At 32.6% G+C, this 16354-nt stretch overlaps 1 long non-coding RNA gene across 1 annotated transcript; it reads left to right on the plus strand.

The window, feature by feature from the left end:
* Positions 1-1988: 1988 nt before the first annotated feature.
* LOC149374306 (uncharacterized) lies at positions 1989-2615 on the plus strand. Its single transcript, XR_016293129.1, has 3 exons — positions 1989-2078; positions 2150-2243; positions 2394-2615. It is a non-coding gene; the product is annotated as an uncharacterized LOC149374306 (long non-coding RNA).
* The last annotated feature ends 13739 nt before the right edge of the window (positions 2616-16354 follow it).

The following is a 16354-nucleotide window of genomic DNA, read 5'->3' on the forward strand; positions in this document are numbered from 1 at the left end:
ATACAGGAAAAAACGTTGTAGTGATCGATGATTTTAGTGCAGACGTAGTGAAAGAAATGTTGCACTTCATGTACACTGGTAAAGTGGAAAACATTGATAAAGTTTCACATGACTTACTTATTTGCGCCAACAAGTATTGCATACAAGGGCTGAAAGAAATGTGTGAACATTATCTGTGTACCACGTTGAAATTCAATAATGTTTTGGATATTTTGTTGTTTGCCACTTCACACAATTTTTATCATTTGGAAATTAAAACGCTCGAGTTTTTTAATGCTCATCGAAAGTATGTGATTGGTAGTCCAAAATTCAAAGAACTGTCGGAATTTCAACCTGCTTTGCTTGTTGATATTCTTTGCAAAGTGTTACTGGTCAATCCAAACTAATATGTATATGTATACTCTACAATTTTGTTTTAAATTCTTGTTAAAATAGTATAATTAACAATCAAACAAAAGTACTGATTTCATACCAATTTAGGAAAAAATTAAAAGAAAAATTATTTATTATACTGTAATACTGAAATAAAAGGTATAAAAATTTTTTTTTTTTTTAACTGAAATGTTCATGCAAGTCGTACAAATTTATAACTGTTTGTTGCGTTATTATTGTAATGCGTTATTATAACAGAATGCTTAGATCTCACGTTTGCCAGTACACATGTGATCTGGGATATTCTTTTTTTTCCTGATGTAGATGCGCAATAAGACTAAATAAATGAATAATTTAAAAAAATAATGAATTTTAATAGATCCGATGAATTTTGTTATATTTTCTTACCAATCAAAACATGGATGACACTTTTTCCAGTGAATTCCAGTCTTTTTATTTATTTGAAATATACTATTTCGAAAAACAAAATTTTTTCTACCAAAACGAAGCAGGTACGGTAGACCAGATATTTCCTGATAAGCTTATTATTGTTTTACTTACTGAAGTTTTAATCTGTAGTACTAAATTTTACGGGTAAATTTTACTAATTGCTACAGGTTCTTAGAAATACTAAGAATAGTTTATTTCTATTACGGTATATAACCGATGCTTCCATACCTGGTGGTACATGTCACGTAAGCAAGCATCAGGCTGAGGGGCCTCCTACTGCTTTTCCTGGTTGTATGCGTATCAGATTCGGACATTCATCCTACGCAGGAAACATCCTCAAATAAGAAACAAAACCCCTAGAAGTAGAATATACCAATTGATGCTATATTGACGTATAAATAACATTTAAAGTATATTAAATAATTTTTTTGACGATTAAAAAGCAAGCATTAAAAAACATTTGGAGACAAATCTGTAAGAATAAATCTTCAAAACCTTGCACAATTACTAAAATTTAAAGAAATTCAGAAATTTACGTTACAAGCCTAAACAATCTTGATAAATTGTCAAACATTCATAACAAGTATAAAATATACAAACACTCTTCCCTAGAGATAACTATCAATCAAATACGTATTTTTTTATGCAATCTATAAAAAATTTCTGACTTAAAGTGCATTAAAATTAGAGAAAAATAATTGAATGCAAATAACAAGCATGTTCAAGGACCGCTAGCAATGTTCGTTGCCCTAAGTACCTACAGCTTAAATTTCTCATAAATTTAATATCAGTGGCTCTGCAAGTTTTTATCATTCTTTTCGTTTGACGAGTGATAACGATAATTACAAATACCAACGTTCATACATTTATATATTTTCAGTAAGGTATTAAAATGTATTTGTCGTGCCTAACAATGTGCAACACTCAGTTATTTGTTTCCCTAATACTTGTAAACTAAGTACATTTTATTTAAGAAGTGTTTTAAATTGCTAAACAGTTTTAGCCTGATGAGACTTTTCCGCGATATTATTACTGTGGCTTCTATAACTATACTGATAACTGTAATACAATAAAACAATATTTTTTGTATATTCATATGCTTTTGTTTGAAAATTTGTAAATGTTTCGTACGAAATAATTAATGACTTTCAACATTGTAGATAATGTTTGGTGGTATAGCAGACCTGATGTGCCAATTACGAAAGTGACGGATAATTTAAATGAAAATACGCAGGCTTCATTATTTTTTGGTATTGGTGAGTAAAGTTTATGTTCAAAGTTTATAAAATTAACAAAATATTACAGTTGCATGTAAATTTTTTTGTAGATGCCTTAAATAACAGTCGTACTGTCACTGTACTTTACTGTCAGCATCCGGGATGAGGACTGTAGGATACAGAAAAGTGGTACGTTGTACAAAGGTGTGAATAAAAAAAAATGTTTATTAGAATCTAAGCAATAGATTAAGTCTTCATAATTTTATACGCATAAAGTGCACACTAATTTTTTTTTAAATGAATATAGATTATCATACACTTGAGTTTAACATGACGATCACTTTTCGATTTCAGGAATTCCAGATGCTTCCTCGTTCAAAGGCCCTGAAGCGCTCGTCAAATTTATGATTTATTTTCTTGTTTTTTGGTTGCCGTTACTTGCCTTTGTTTGTTTCGAATTCGTTTTTGCTCTGTTATATAACCTCGTGATAAAAAGAAAGAGTTAGTTAACAGTTGAAGCTCCTGACGACTTGTAGCTACTTTTGAATCTTTTAATAAACCATTACATGAATCTAAGATCATCTTATTACGTTTGTGTGTTAACACCACAATTGATAGAGCCTTATGTTACGGGGATGGTGACTTGAAAAGCTCAGATCAGATAGGGACAGGTCGTAAAAACCCTAATTTTCATGAATTCGTGTACATAAAAAGTGTGAGGGCTCTAATTGGCTAGAGTCTTCCCTCTCTGGCACCTTCTTTTCGGTTCAAAATGAGAACGAATACAGAGACTATATCCATAAATAGTACATTACTCACTTACGAAAGGGGAATAAAGAATATCTTAGATGACAGACATTTGATCTGAGGCTTTCTTTGTGCCCTTCCGTGGATTCTATTCAGAGGATTTTTTTCCGGTGAAGCAAGATTGAGCTTCCTTCTTACGGTACAGTACATGGTAAACAACTTTGTTTCACTGTTACGTTAGGTTTAAAATAAGTGAATTTTTAATACTTTCAAATAATACCAATATATTTAAAGAAAATACTCACAAATATAGTTTTTATCGTATTATAATAGACCTTTGATCGATGATTAAAATAATTAAATGTGTTTTTCAGATACATGAGAAACTGTTATGATACAGTTGGTGACATTGCCGGATTCAAGAAGCACTTTTGTGATGGAAATATTTAAAGAGAAACATTTCCCGTTTTTGACAAATTATCCTTGCGCTGAACTGAAGTATGATGAATTCGGTACTACAAATTATTTTTCTTATTCGTTGAAAATATGGGCCTTCGGTACAAATTTACCAGTATATCATTCACAGCGGTTTTTGGATCCACAGCATCAATGTATCTGGTCATTCAATTATCATCGTAATCCGAAGAATGAATTTGCTTTGTCTTTAACTTTATTGGAAAGCGAAAAATTTGCGTTCACGATGAATCACATGAATACAATCAAGTATTTTTTTGAATTTACTATTATTAACGAAAGGCTCCAAGAGGTGTGCAAAAAGAAAAGTTAATGTAATTTTGCACCAGGAGTGACATCGTCAATTTGGTTTATAGATGAAAGCCATCTAATACGCAACAATTTTGCCATTGACGGAATTCTGTTCATTCAATGTAATATATCTGTGGAAAATCGATTTAAAAGTAAAATGTACGAAACAAATGCAATGAAGAACAATCAAGTTCAATTCGAAACGGATAGTAACCTTTCATTGCTGTTAAACAATAGAAAATTTACCGATGGACCATAGTCACCCGCACTCAAGAGAAATTCGAAACTCACAAATTGATGTTAGCGTCCAAAAGTACAGTGTTTTTGGCAATGTTTGGAAATGACATGAGCAATAAAGGAGAAAACGTTGTAGGGATCGATGATTTTAGTGCAGACGTAGTGAAAGAAATGTTGCACTTCATGTACACTGGCAAAGTGGAAAACACTGATAAAGTTGCACACGACTTACTAATTTGCGCCAACAAGTATTGCATGCAAGAGCTGAAAGAAATGTGTGAACGTTATCTGAGTACCACGTTAAAATTCAATAATGTTTTGGATATTTTGTTGTTTGCAACTTCACACAATTTTAATCATTTGGAAAATAAAACGCTCGAGTTTTTCAATGCTCATCGAAAGTATTTGTTTAATAGTCCAAAATTTAAAGAACTGCCGGAATTTCAACCTGCTTTGCTTGTTGATATTCTTTGCAAAGTGTTACTGGTCAATCCAAACTAATATGTATATGTATACTCTACAATTTTGTTTTAAATTTTTGTTGTAATAGTATAATTTTACAATTAAACAAGAGTACTTATTTCATACCAATTTGAGGAAAAATTGTAAAAAAAATTATTTATTGTACTGTAATACTGAAATAAAAGGTAGGAAAAATTTTTTTTTTTTTCAAATAAAATGTTCATGCAAGTAGTACAAATTTTATAACTGTTTAGTGCGTTATTATTGTAATAATAATTATCATTATTATTATTGTTATTATTATTTTTGTTGTTTAATAATTTTACAGTAAAAATGTTTAGTATCTCGACTGATGTTCTAACGCTAAACATTTTATGTATAAAAAGTTTTGTATAAATTATGAGGCTTATTCATAAAGAATAAATTATAAGTAATGAAATAATACTTTTACAATATTTAAAAAATAATGAAGAAATTATAAAAACAATAAACAATCCACGATAAAAATAATGAAAAATTTTATTGGAAGAGAATATATACGTAAATGATTTTTTCTTCTCGTGGCTGTATTATCAAAATTATCCTCATTAAGCAAACATATTATAGACTTTTTAAGTACGAAGTATTCGAAAAGAATGAATTATAAATAATAAAATGATACTTTTTAAATATTCTAAAATTAATGAAGAAATTATGTATACAAATTTTTTTATGAATACGTTAAATTTTTAAGCAAATAATTTTAGTAATTACTATTAAGTGAATTTTCATCCTTTATAAGACGAGATAAATAAAAAAAGAGAGTGTTTGGAAATAAGGCAGTACATTGGCTTTAAATAAAATTGTTAAAATAAAAACAAAAAATATGATACTCAAGCAAGCCATCAACGTTCAACTTACCTTACTTACCTGAATGAGTGACGGTCGGTGGACTACTACACGTTTTTCAACGTAACTATATAGCAAATCATTCAAACCGAGCCGCGCACTAGACTGTACGTCACAAGCGAGCCAGAGCACATATCTCTGACGGCAGCTCACAATTTGTTCCTTATATACTAACTAAACACTTTTTTCGCCACATGCAGGAGCGAATTTGAGAAACAACTGTCAAATCTAGGACTCATTGGGAGGATTTGGAATGAATGCATCTTGATGAAAACTCGATTTTACAATTTAATACCAACTTTTCTTGTCGTATTCTTGTTTCGTATTTTAGAAAAGGTGATTATTAGCCCTTTTTTTGAATAAATCGATACCACATGCCCCCACGCGTTCGGAGATGCAACCAAGTACTATCGTGGCATTGAAGCGGGAGATTGGATTAGCCATAACAGGCATCGGGACTTAAAAAAGGGGCAGAGAGCGGAGAGCAACAAGCTTCATTATCATGACTTTTGAATACGTATTCGCAAATATCCAAGTATTTTTAACAGTCCGAATATGCTTGATACAACACTTTAATGTGACAGTAAAAGTTGTATTATACGGTACGATTAATCCGTTACCGGTAACTCAGTTCCCTGGTCGTACATACAATAGTATTGACTTTCCTTTGTTTATGTAGGTAACGCTAACAAAATGCTGTAGTATACCTATATATGGCAAGGCAAGTCAAGACCCAATGTGGTCAAATATCGATAGCCAATTGAATCATGTTTTAAAAGAGTGACGAATCACTTTTTCAGATAGTTTGGGAGTCTTTTCCCGGCTGGTAAGAGGCAAGAGGGACTCCTAAGTGCCGCGTTTAACAACTTTTACAAAATTCAGATAAAGCAGCTTGTGTTACATACATTAAAATTTTGTCTCTTTTATTTTACGTTATAGTTTATGTATTAGTTGTTGTGTTTCAACAGGTACACATGGACAACAATGACTGTGAGTGTAAGTACCTGTCGTGATAAACCCGTGTGAATTTCAATGCATAAATTTTGTGTATTTTCGCTGTTTCAAACGTTTCACTGGCTAAGTGTGCCAGCCTTATCAGGCTAAAATTATGCAATACTTGAAAACACTTATTATCATCAGGCATAATACTAATAAAAATTAACAAATATAATATTAATAGAAGGAAGACACATTTTTTTTAAATAGAGTATATTTATTAATACTAAGCATGTTCAAGGACCGCTAGCAATGTTCGTTGCCCTAAGTACCTACAGCTTAAATTTCTCATAAATTTAATATCAGTGGCTCTGCAAGTTTTTATCATTCTTTTTGTTTGACGAGTGATAACGATAATTACAAATACCAACGTTCATACATTTGTATATTTTCAGTAAGGTATTAAAATGTATTTGGCGTGCCTAACAATGTGCAACACTCAGTTATTTGTTTCCCTAATACTTGTAAACTAAGTACATTTTATTTAAGAAGTGTTTTAAATTGCTAAACAGTTTTAGCCTGATGAGACTTTTCCGCGATATTATTACTGTGGCTTCTATAACTATACTGATAACTGTAATACAATAAAACAATATTTTTTGTATACTTATATGCTTTTGTTTGAAAATTAATTTTTATAAGATAAGATTTTTTGTACAGAAACTTAAAATTTGATTATTTTGTGTGACCGTCTGGTGACCATTCAGGTCTCGCCATTTAGCCTGTGCTGTTGATTTTTAAGGGTTGATTTACTGTCTTTTTGCGCCTTTGACAACGTGATCATAAGTGTGACTAAGTTGGTCCAGATATTTATATAATACGTATAAATATCTGGTCATAATTCAGTCGCACTGTGCATCACCCATGGCTGAAAAACACTATTCTCTGTGTAATAAATCTATATCCGAGCCTACGGGCGATGATGAATAATAAAATATGCATACATATATATATATATATATATATATATATATATATATATATATATATATATATATATATATATATATATATATATACACATATATATATATATATATATATTTATATATATTTATATGTACAAGAAGACCTTAAGTTGCATGCAGAATCGAAGGAAATTATGTGGCACCTGAATACATATTATGTAAGGAAAGACCTGTGGCATATGTGTGTGGGTGTATTCGTTTGAATTTCAATACTTTTAATAATAAAGCCTAACAAACAGCTAATTCACGTATTCGAAAATAGCAATCAATTTGCACAAGTCTTTCCTTGCATAATATCTACTCAGGTGCCACATAATTTCCTTCGTTTCTACACGCAACTTAAGGTCTTCTTATTTTTTTGTAAGTCACTTTTCTTGGCAGTATAATATTATTATTCATTGACAGTGTTTTATAACTGTCAACGAAACAATGAGCAATAAAAGTAACAAATTCGACAGTAAAACTTTCAGGCTACCGCTTCCTACTTTGGAAACACCACCAGCTCATCTGCGATTCGAAGGCCTGTAATCGAACAGAGCAAGAGGAAGGAAAAAAAAAATAGAAACGCTGCAATTTCTTCACCGATCGAGACCCTGTATTTTCTCTTGCACCTTTGAATCGAGTGAAAATTCCGAAGCTATAAAATATCGCATCTTTTCCACTTTTTATGTCAATTTCTTTTTTTTTTCATTTATTTCTTTTTTTTTTTTTTGCTCATTTAGACAAGTAGAGAGTGACGCGATTACTTTCTTTAAAGATACAACGTACGGTACAACTGATCGGGTGCAACTACGAATTTAGATCTACACACTGGATCCTGTTTTTTTTGAGCACTTCGAGTCTTGTTTGAAAAAACTGGATCATTACAAAGAGAGATGGGGGGGGAAAAAGATATCGCAATTCGTGATGTAAGTAATGTATTTTTGTGAGCGGCTTTAAATGAAAGATTACTTGTGCTTTTTTACATAGCGTAAATTTTTGAAATTTGTATGTAGAAGACTTGGGCAAAGTCATATTTATCATTTGAAAAAAAAGATACTATTTTATTTGGAAAAAAAATTGTTTCATTAATTAAATACGTCTTTATAAAAATAAAGTAACAATTACTTGAAATTTTAATTACAGTTTTTTAAATTACTTAAATAAATACTGATGGTGTTTCAATTGACATATTTTAAATACATTAAAGAAAGTTTATAAATCGTAATACTTTATTTCAAATAAAATGTTTTAAATACAAAAAACTTGAAATACAATTGTATTTGGTCAATGGATGTTAAATAATGTATTTGAAGTACGAATGTGTTTGATGAAAGTATTTTAAGTTATTTACCAAACACAAATGTATAATTAATCTAAATAAAGTAATTAAATATTTGGATAGCTTGAATTAAAGCTGAAATAAAGTATTTCAGAGTATTTTAGCTCTGTCAAATACTGCCCATCTCTGTGTACGACTAACAATGTAATTATAGCAAAGTAAGTGTCCCGGAACTTAATGTCATTCCACGAATCTTAAGTGCAGAACACACAGAGTGAGCATAATTATTTAAAACACTTTCAAAATCGGTGTGATCTTGAAAATTTGATGTTTTTAAAAAAAAAAGTTGTGTTAAACTAAAAATAATCAATTTTTATAATAATAACGTATTATTTTTGTTCATTACACTATCATAGATACAACTTGTAATGATAAATTAATCCTAAATTTAAAAAATTCTGACTGGTACAATTTTTACGAGCCCACACTTGTATGAAGTTCATCGTAGAACTTGTACAGATAAAAAAAGTTTATTCCCGCAAACTGTAATGAGAAGCGTTCGATAAGTGCAATTGAACGGCACACCGTATTACATAACACTTCTGTTTTTTGCTGCCTGAAAGCGCGCATTCACACGCCAGTGGGGAGAGCAGAAGTGAATCTTACGCACGGCTTCCTGAAAAACGACAACTGACGCAAAAACCAGTACCCATGGACGCTTACGGGGCCTCCCATGAACTCGATCGAACGGGTGACAGAAGTATTTCAACAAACGCCGGAAACGTTTCCCAAGCGCCTGCAAGTGTTGGAGGAAATGGTTGAACTCTGCAAACGTTTTTATTGATTTTAAGTGTTGACTTGCGTAATACGTAATGCTCACTATTTTTTTCCATCGCAGCGAGTAATAACGAAAGCTATCGAATTTGACTGTGCAAAGAAAAACTTAACAGACCTTACTATCTTTTTAATGCGAAATGGATTTTTTGGGATATTTATTTTGTATTGTCTGCAAAAAAATTACGAAATCAATATCGACTCAATGGAAAATTACGAGGTTTCGTTAACGTGACTATTGATTTTTATTTAACTTTTTGAAAACCACATTGATTAACAAATAACAATATTCATTAGAAAAAAATTAATAAAAACGTATCATTTTTACAGAAAAAGTGACTGACAATGTAATGTCACTTGATTATTCTACCCATGAGCACGTACACCACTGCTGTACAATGCTTCTTCATCAAACGTATCCACTTTGTATTTGAAAACATTATTCACCGAACCCCATGACAATGAATTGGTATATAAATGTCACCTTCTTCTTTCCAATAAAAGAACGTGAATGTTCCATTTTGCCCGTACATATCTTCAGCTCGACACTCTGAAATATCATGCCGCTCATTGTGTTCACATCTAAATTATGGATTAAGCTAATTCCAACAGACACGAATTTCGAAGACTCCATTCAAACACACCACTTCCGTACTCACAAAACTCAAATAAACTGGTTTCGCAATGATTTTTTCTCACTTCATTGCGAAGACTACGAAGTTGAAGACACGTGAATTTGAGTATTATCTTGCATCCCCTGTTTTAAGTTTCAAATGTTTCTAAGGGCGTTTTTCACTTTGGTATTATCAGGCGTTTTGCTCGTTTTAGGTAGTGATTCATCTGTCAATGCGAATGATTACTTGCATTTAATAACGGACGTGCAAAAATTGTATGGAATCAAAGGTGTCGTGGTTGTGTACAATGGCCACGAGAGTAAGTCACGTAAGCTTCGACCAAAAAATGTTTTAATTCTTTATAGTACTAACTTAAAAAAAAAAAAACAGCAACACAATTTGTCACGGAACTTGTCAAACAACTTTCGCTTTCGGAACACAACTCGATCGCCGTCGCAGGATCAGACTTACCCGAAAAGTATTCCAAGATGAGATTCCACTTGAAATTACTGTTCGTTGTACTATTGAGTACCGAAGATGATTTTGAAACATTCGGGTATTTCGCGAAAAGGGAAAACTTGACGTTTCACGTGTGGCTTTTGTTGTTCCGTGCACCGATGACGCGACGTATGCGCGATCTTTGCCAAAATCCAAGAAAAAACCCACTAGGGTTGAACTTTGCGGTTCAAGTGTTCGTCAAATGTGGTGACGACCCGAAGCTAAGGGATTGGTTCTCCATGGGATCTATGGACGAGCTGCGCGTACACGAATATCTCGAGTGGAGTCCAGAAACTCATCTAATCTGCAAGGGAAATCATATCTTGTTCGAAAGACGAAAAAACCTAACTGGTGTTGTGGCTAGAGTGGCTTTCGTCGAAGTAAGGAATGGTTCTCCCCAAAATACCGCTCTTTTCATTAACGTTTATTTTATTTTACTGGTTTTTCTTTTTTTTCAAACAGCAAGATACGTCTTATCCTTTGCAACGACGGCTAAAGGATGGCTTCGAAAACGAGTTGTTTCCCAAAATCACGGAAGAGTTGGCGTCGGAATTGAACATTTCCCTGAAGTACCTGCACGCGTCCAATACCTACGGGACGTGGAATAAGATTGAAAAAAAATGGACAGGTGTTTTAGGAAGACTGTGGAACGAGACGCTCGATTTTACCACAGAGCTTGTCATCACCAACGAACGACGCGATTATTTCGACTTTACGATTCCCATCGTGGTCTCTCGCACCATGTTATTCATTAGGATGCCCGGTACCACGGATTTACCTTGGAACGCTTATTTTAAGGCAAGGGAATATTTTTCATTCGCACAATTTGCACTTTCAATACTTGTAACTTACTACTTCATGGAGGGGGAGGGGTCCAAAATATTTAAGTTGTCCACTTGAAATAGATACGTTTTTTCTGCACCTACTTTAAAATAAAAATGTTGGAAACTGTTGAGTATCCAACCAATACAAGCACAAAGAATTTTTTGATGTTGCCTAATAATCACGTGCATGCAGAGCCTATATGTTTGCTAATAAGTGTTACACCAGTGTATAAACTCTTGTTATATTGTGTCTCCTCACGGTTTTCGTTTGTAACAAAAGGTAAAGATTCACTTTGTATGAAAAAATAATTAAAATCAATTCTGCCCAACTAGACTTTCAACGAGAAAATCTGGACATTACTGTTCATGATCATCGCCATCTCACCAATACTATTGACTATCATCAAAGTCACGTATAACGGCAGAAAGCGTTTGAGATATCTCGTATTGGATAATTACCTGTATGTTTGGAGGATATTTTGTCAGCAAGATTTCCCTGGTATGCCTATAAAATTACCAATATAAAAACATTTATTCTTTCTTTGCCGCTCTATCCACCACTTTTTTCTCGTGTAACTGACAGATTACAATTTGAATTCCCCATCGTGGAAGTTGGCGCACTTGTCGCTATTGCTATCAGCCTTCATACTCACCTCTGTGTATTCGGGATGTTTGACGAGTTACGCAACAATCACGTTGCCAACTATGCCGTTTAAAGACATGTCAGGGTTCGTCAAGGATGGAACGTATAGATTGATTGTTACGAAAAACAGTGCCGAAGAAGAATCTTTCCTGGTGATGTATAAAATAAGATATAAATTCATCACTTACGTAATTTAACGGCAAAATTTGATTTGGCGTTTTGGTAGGACTCGAGAGGTGATATATATTACGAGATGGGTATGCTCATGAAAAGTGTAGATGATCTACCGATAAATATGCTTGAAGGGTTCAATCAGGTAATCTAAATGCTATATTGTTCATAGAGCTTTTTCGTACAAATATATCGTAAAGTGCTAGATGTAGTTTAGTATGTATCAAGGCACGTACAGTAAAACAAAAATAAGTCACGAGAGACTTTAAGAAAAGTAGAATTTTTAAGCAGTATAGGTATCATGAACAGATTTCGTAACTCGCTTGAAGTTTATTTAAAAATAGTCTCCGAAACATTATTGTCTGTAATGCCAGCCTATACCCTAAACATGTTTTTAAAGAACAAATTACTTTAACTATAATACTTTACAGACAATGATCTACACATTTTTAAACTCGCCTACGTTCAAACGACTGTCAGGTTTCTAACTTTTTTCACATAACTGTATACGTTTCTTGTATTATAAAAAATAACACAAATGAATGGATTGATTAAATAGGTACTTGAACAACAGAAAAATACGTGTTTAACATTACAAGAAACTACATTATAAGTACATAATCACTATTTTTTGTAATGAGTTTAAAAAAAAAATATTTTTTAAAATTAGGTATGCAACGAGAAAGTAGCTTTCTTCGTAATAACGACGACTCTTTATCAACTGTATCACAAACTACCTTGTCAAGTAGCAAGTATTCCAGATGTCAAGGTCAAACATGTGAGCATGGGTTTCAGGAAAGGAGACCCACTTTATGGATTTTTCAATTATTTGTAAGTATGCTTGAATGTAAAAATAAACGAGTCATCCAAAGTTTCATCAAACCAAGTATTTGTCAAGTATTCAGAAGTACAAAGAGTTCGGTATCATCGCACGGCTAAAGAGGTACAATGAAAAGACTTTCTTCAATGAAAAACCCCTTTACAGGGCATTCAGTTTACAAGATGTCACTCCGCTCTTTACCATTTTAATTTGTGGATACGTCATAAGTTTTATTTTAATGCTGCTGGAAATTGCCCACTACAAGTGGTATTCAAAAATGTTGAGGTAAACTGTGTGAAGAATTTGAAGCGTGCATATGAACAATTTTTATGTTTTAAGTGCACAATCGTGTTTTGCACTTTATACTTTCGAAAACTCGTGAAATAACGTTTTACTTTAGAAACCGTCATGAGCAAGCATCGGATCTTACTTTCGTAATAAATTTGTTGTCAAGTTACTAAAGCTTTTTTATTCATTGCTTGATTGATTTAGAGAGGTTGAAGTGAGATTTTAAGGGAATAAAAAAAAATTGAACTTGTGGATGAACCACACAATAAATTTTAAATGATATCTGTTCTAAAAATGCTAACATGCTAATGATTCGATTTTTCTTTAATCATAAGATGAGGGTGTTATAGTGCGTGACACGTGCTGGTGGCGGTACCCAACCCCTGCTTTGATAAAATATTTTAAGTGGGCACGATTCCAAACTGAGTTTATTAATGACACATGCTGGTATATGCACTGAAATAAAATACGATACACGGGAGTAAATGCACTCATTTATTAGTTTTTTTTTTTTTTTGTATTTTCAGGCAAAGCCGTAAAAAAGTGTGTTCGCACCGCCGAAAATTATTTAGTCCTTTTCCGTTCTTACCTTGATCCAATTTTCTAATGTCATAAGAATGGAAAAGTTCTCCTGTACTGTAAGTGGTAATTAAATTGAAATAATAAAAAAAGTATAGTAAAATTTCCATATCCAACATGACCGAAGATACCTATAGCTACAAATATCACCGATGGTTTTCGAAACATGTTAGGTTCAACATACCAAATATTTCGACAAAAATAATATCGTTTAATTTCTTTACGGTTGTTCGATCAGAATTCATTCATGTATGGTATTATCGTATTATATTGTAGTAAAGAATTTTTCATTAGATAATCTGCACGTTATTTTCACCATTTGTTCATATCTATTGTCTTTTATATTACATAATGTAAAAAGCGATAAACTTTGTGCGTAAGAGTTCGCCAGTTTGGTTCGACAGGTACAGTTCTTTAATTGTCACCATCTGTTATACTTGAAGCGAATATCAAAATGTCACAATTAAACTCTACAAGCGTAAACGTGCCAACATAAGCAATGAAGTAGCGGAAGTAAATGAGTTAAATTATTTATTGAGGGTTTGGTTATCCCCAAGTTACGTTCAACTAGGCTGGGTTCAAAAGGAATTAATGCTTGTAAAATCAGACTCGAAAAAGTGTTTACGGGTATCCCTTAGACTGTCTCACAATTTTTGTCAAATTTTAATGAGTATCAATTACACGGTTTTCTCGAGGAAAATTGTTTCTTAAAAATCAAATCTTCAATTAAGGTGGTTTGGGAGTATCATTCAGAGAGGCGAGGAACGGGGAGTCCCCCCTGCCCGCGTATCTGGGCCTCCTTTACCACGCACCTCCTATTGCACTCTATACAAACTTGAAACTGTACGACTGTAACTGCTTATATTTTTGAAAAATGCCTGGCAAGGCTTGATTTTTTTTTGTCGAGCATCTTCCTTTTGTACCAAAGTATCTATGAAAACGTTTCTTTTTATTCCAACACATTTAGAATATACCTTAATTTCAATTAAAAGGTAAACCTAACCTTGCTCTCTCATAAGAGACCACGTTAAGCTGTCGATATTTCAGAATTTTTTCCTCGAAAATTTCCCCTGGTGTAAAATCTGAAAAATTTCATATGCACTCCTAAAATGCTCAAATATAACATACATTTTTTTGGCACGTTTGTCCATTTTTAACTTTTCTTCCAAACCTTTCTAATAAAGTTGTGTTATAACGCAAAATTTTGGAATAACACACTATGAATTTATCTTAAAAGAATGTGCGTACGAAATATCGGATCAAAATAATAAAAAAAAAAAAAAAAATTCAGAAAGAAATTTAGTGGCACTTCATAATAAGGAAGTAATGCTCTCTGTGTTATTCCTCATAAACAGTAAATTTCGTTAAAATCCATAAAGATCTTGTAATAATTGATTTCACCATGTACTCGTTTGTTCAATATTCAGAACCAAACTATTTTCACCGAAAATATAAGACTTCGTTCTCTCGCAAAATAAGCACGAGGGGCTGACAAGAGAGGTGAAACAAGAGAGATATGTTAACAAATTAACATTGTAAAGGCCCATTATTTATATGTCTGTGATGCCTACTAAGATTTTTGATAAATTTACGATTGGCCAAGGGAACAGAAGAAACGGAACAAAAATGAAATCATTGGAACAATTGAACCAAACGATCAGTACGAACGAATGATGATAATCGAACGCACCCAGAAAGTTTCAACCAATCACAGAGGACATTGAGTCCTAATTTTCTAACTTTTGTTACTGTTGAACTTAGAGAATATTGTTGGCATTAGCCAAGAGTAGTTTTTTAAATCTTATTATTTAAGTGTGAAATCTTATAAAATAAATTTATTTATAAAAATACATAAAAATTATAAACAAACGAAATGTAATAAAACAAGTATTATGAAAATGTATACCTGAAAAAAAAAAAAAAAGCATAGGTCAGATTCGAAGCCCAGAGCGCAAAAGCTAATCTAGCATTCTTGACCGCTCAGCTATCGAAGACAAACATTTCAACTGAGTCATTAGCCATACATGAACTGTTTAACCAGGTATGAGGGCTTTAATTAAAATTGGAAATTTTTATTCAAATTTTGTTGTTTCAATTATGTTGTAATGGAAGATTATTGTTTTAGTGTGTATTGCTCGGAATTCCGCTTTGGCCTTCTATACTTAAAGAGGATATATTCTATATTCTCTGGTAATGTATAAGTTTTTTTTGATTAGATCTTAGGTTACATATATCTGCTCTGTTCCCCCACGACCGCCACTCGTGGATACGACTATACCTATATATACGGAAGGGGGCCAACCAATCAGAGGCGTGTAAGAGAGAAAGGTTGTACTGCTATTTGTCTTTGGTCTCTCTCATCTCGTCTCGCGGTCGGAGCATACAATGCTTCCTCCATGTATATATTCTCTAAGCTGTTGAACAAGTCAAGTCGGAAACCGACGAATCAACTGTTACCAACAAATGCTTATATAGTTATTACTTGCTGGATTATCATCCACTGCTGTTTTTAAAACAAATTTTTCTAATTTTATACGTGAGTGTGGGCGTTTGTCCAATAGGTGTTATTTCAAATATTGCATAACACTGAATTCCTAAAAAAAAAATAAGCTGCTATAATTAAATATTACTCTTATCATCAGGTGAAGAAAGATAACTGCTATTTACAAAAAAATTTATAATCATAAATGCATTAGCATTATGTGTGCCCAGCTTTTTGT

Source organism: Copidosoma floridanum, unplaced genomic scaffold (assembly GCF_036245765.1).
Source record: "Copidosoma floridanum isolate Cflo_tuat_1 unplaced genomic scaffold, Cflo_Japanese_pri ptg000020l, whole genome shotgun sequence".
Taxonomy (NCBI): domain Eukaryota; kingdom Metazoa; phylum Arthropoda; class Insecta; order Hymenoptera; family Encyrtidae; genus Copidosoma; species Copidosoma floridanum.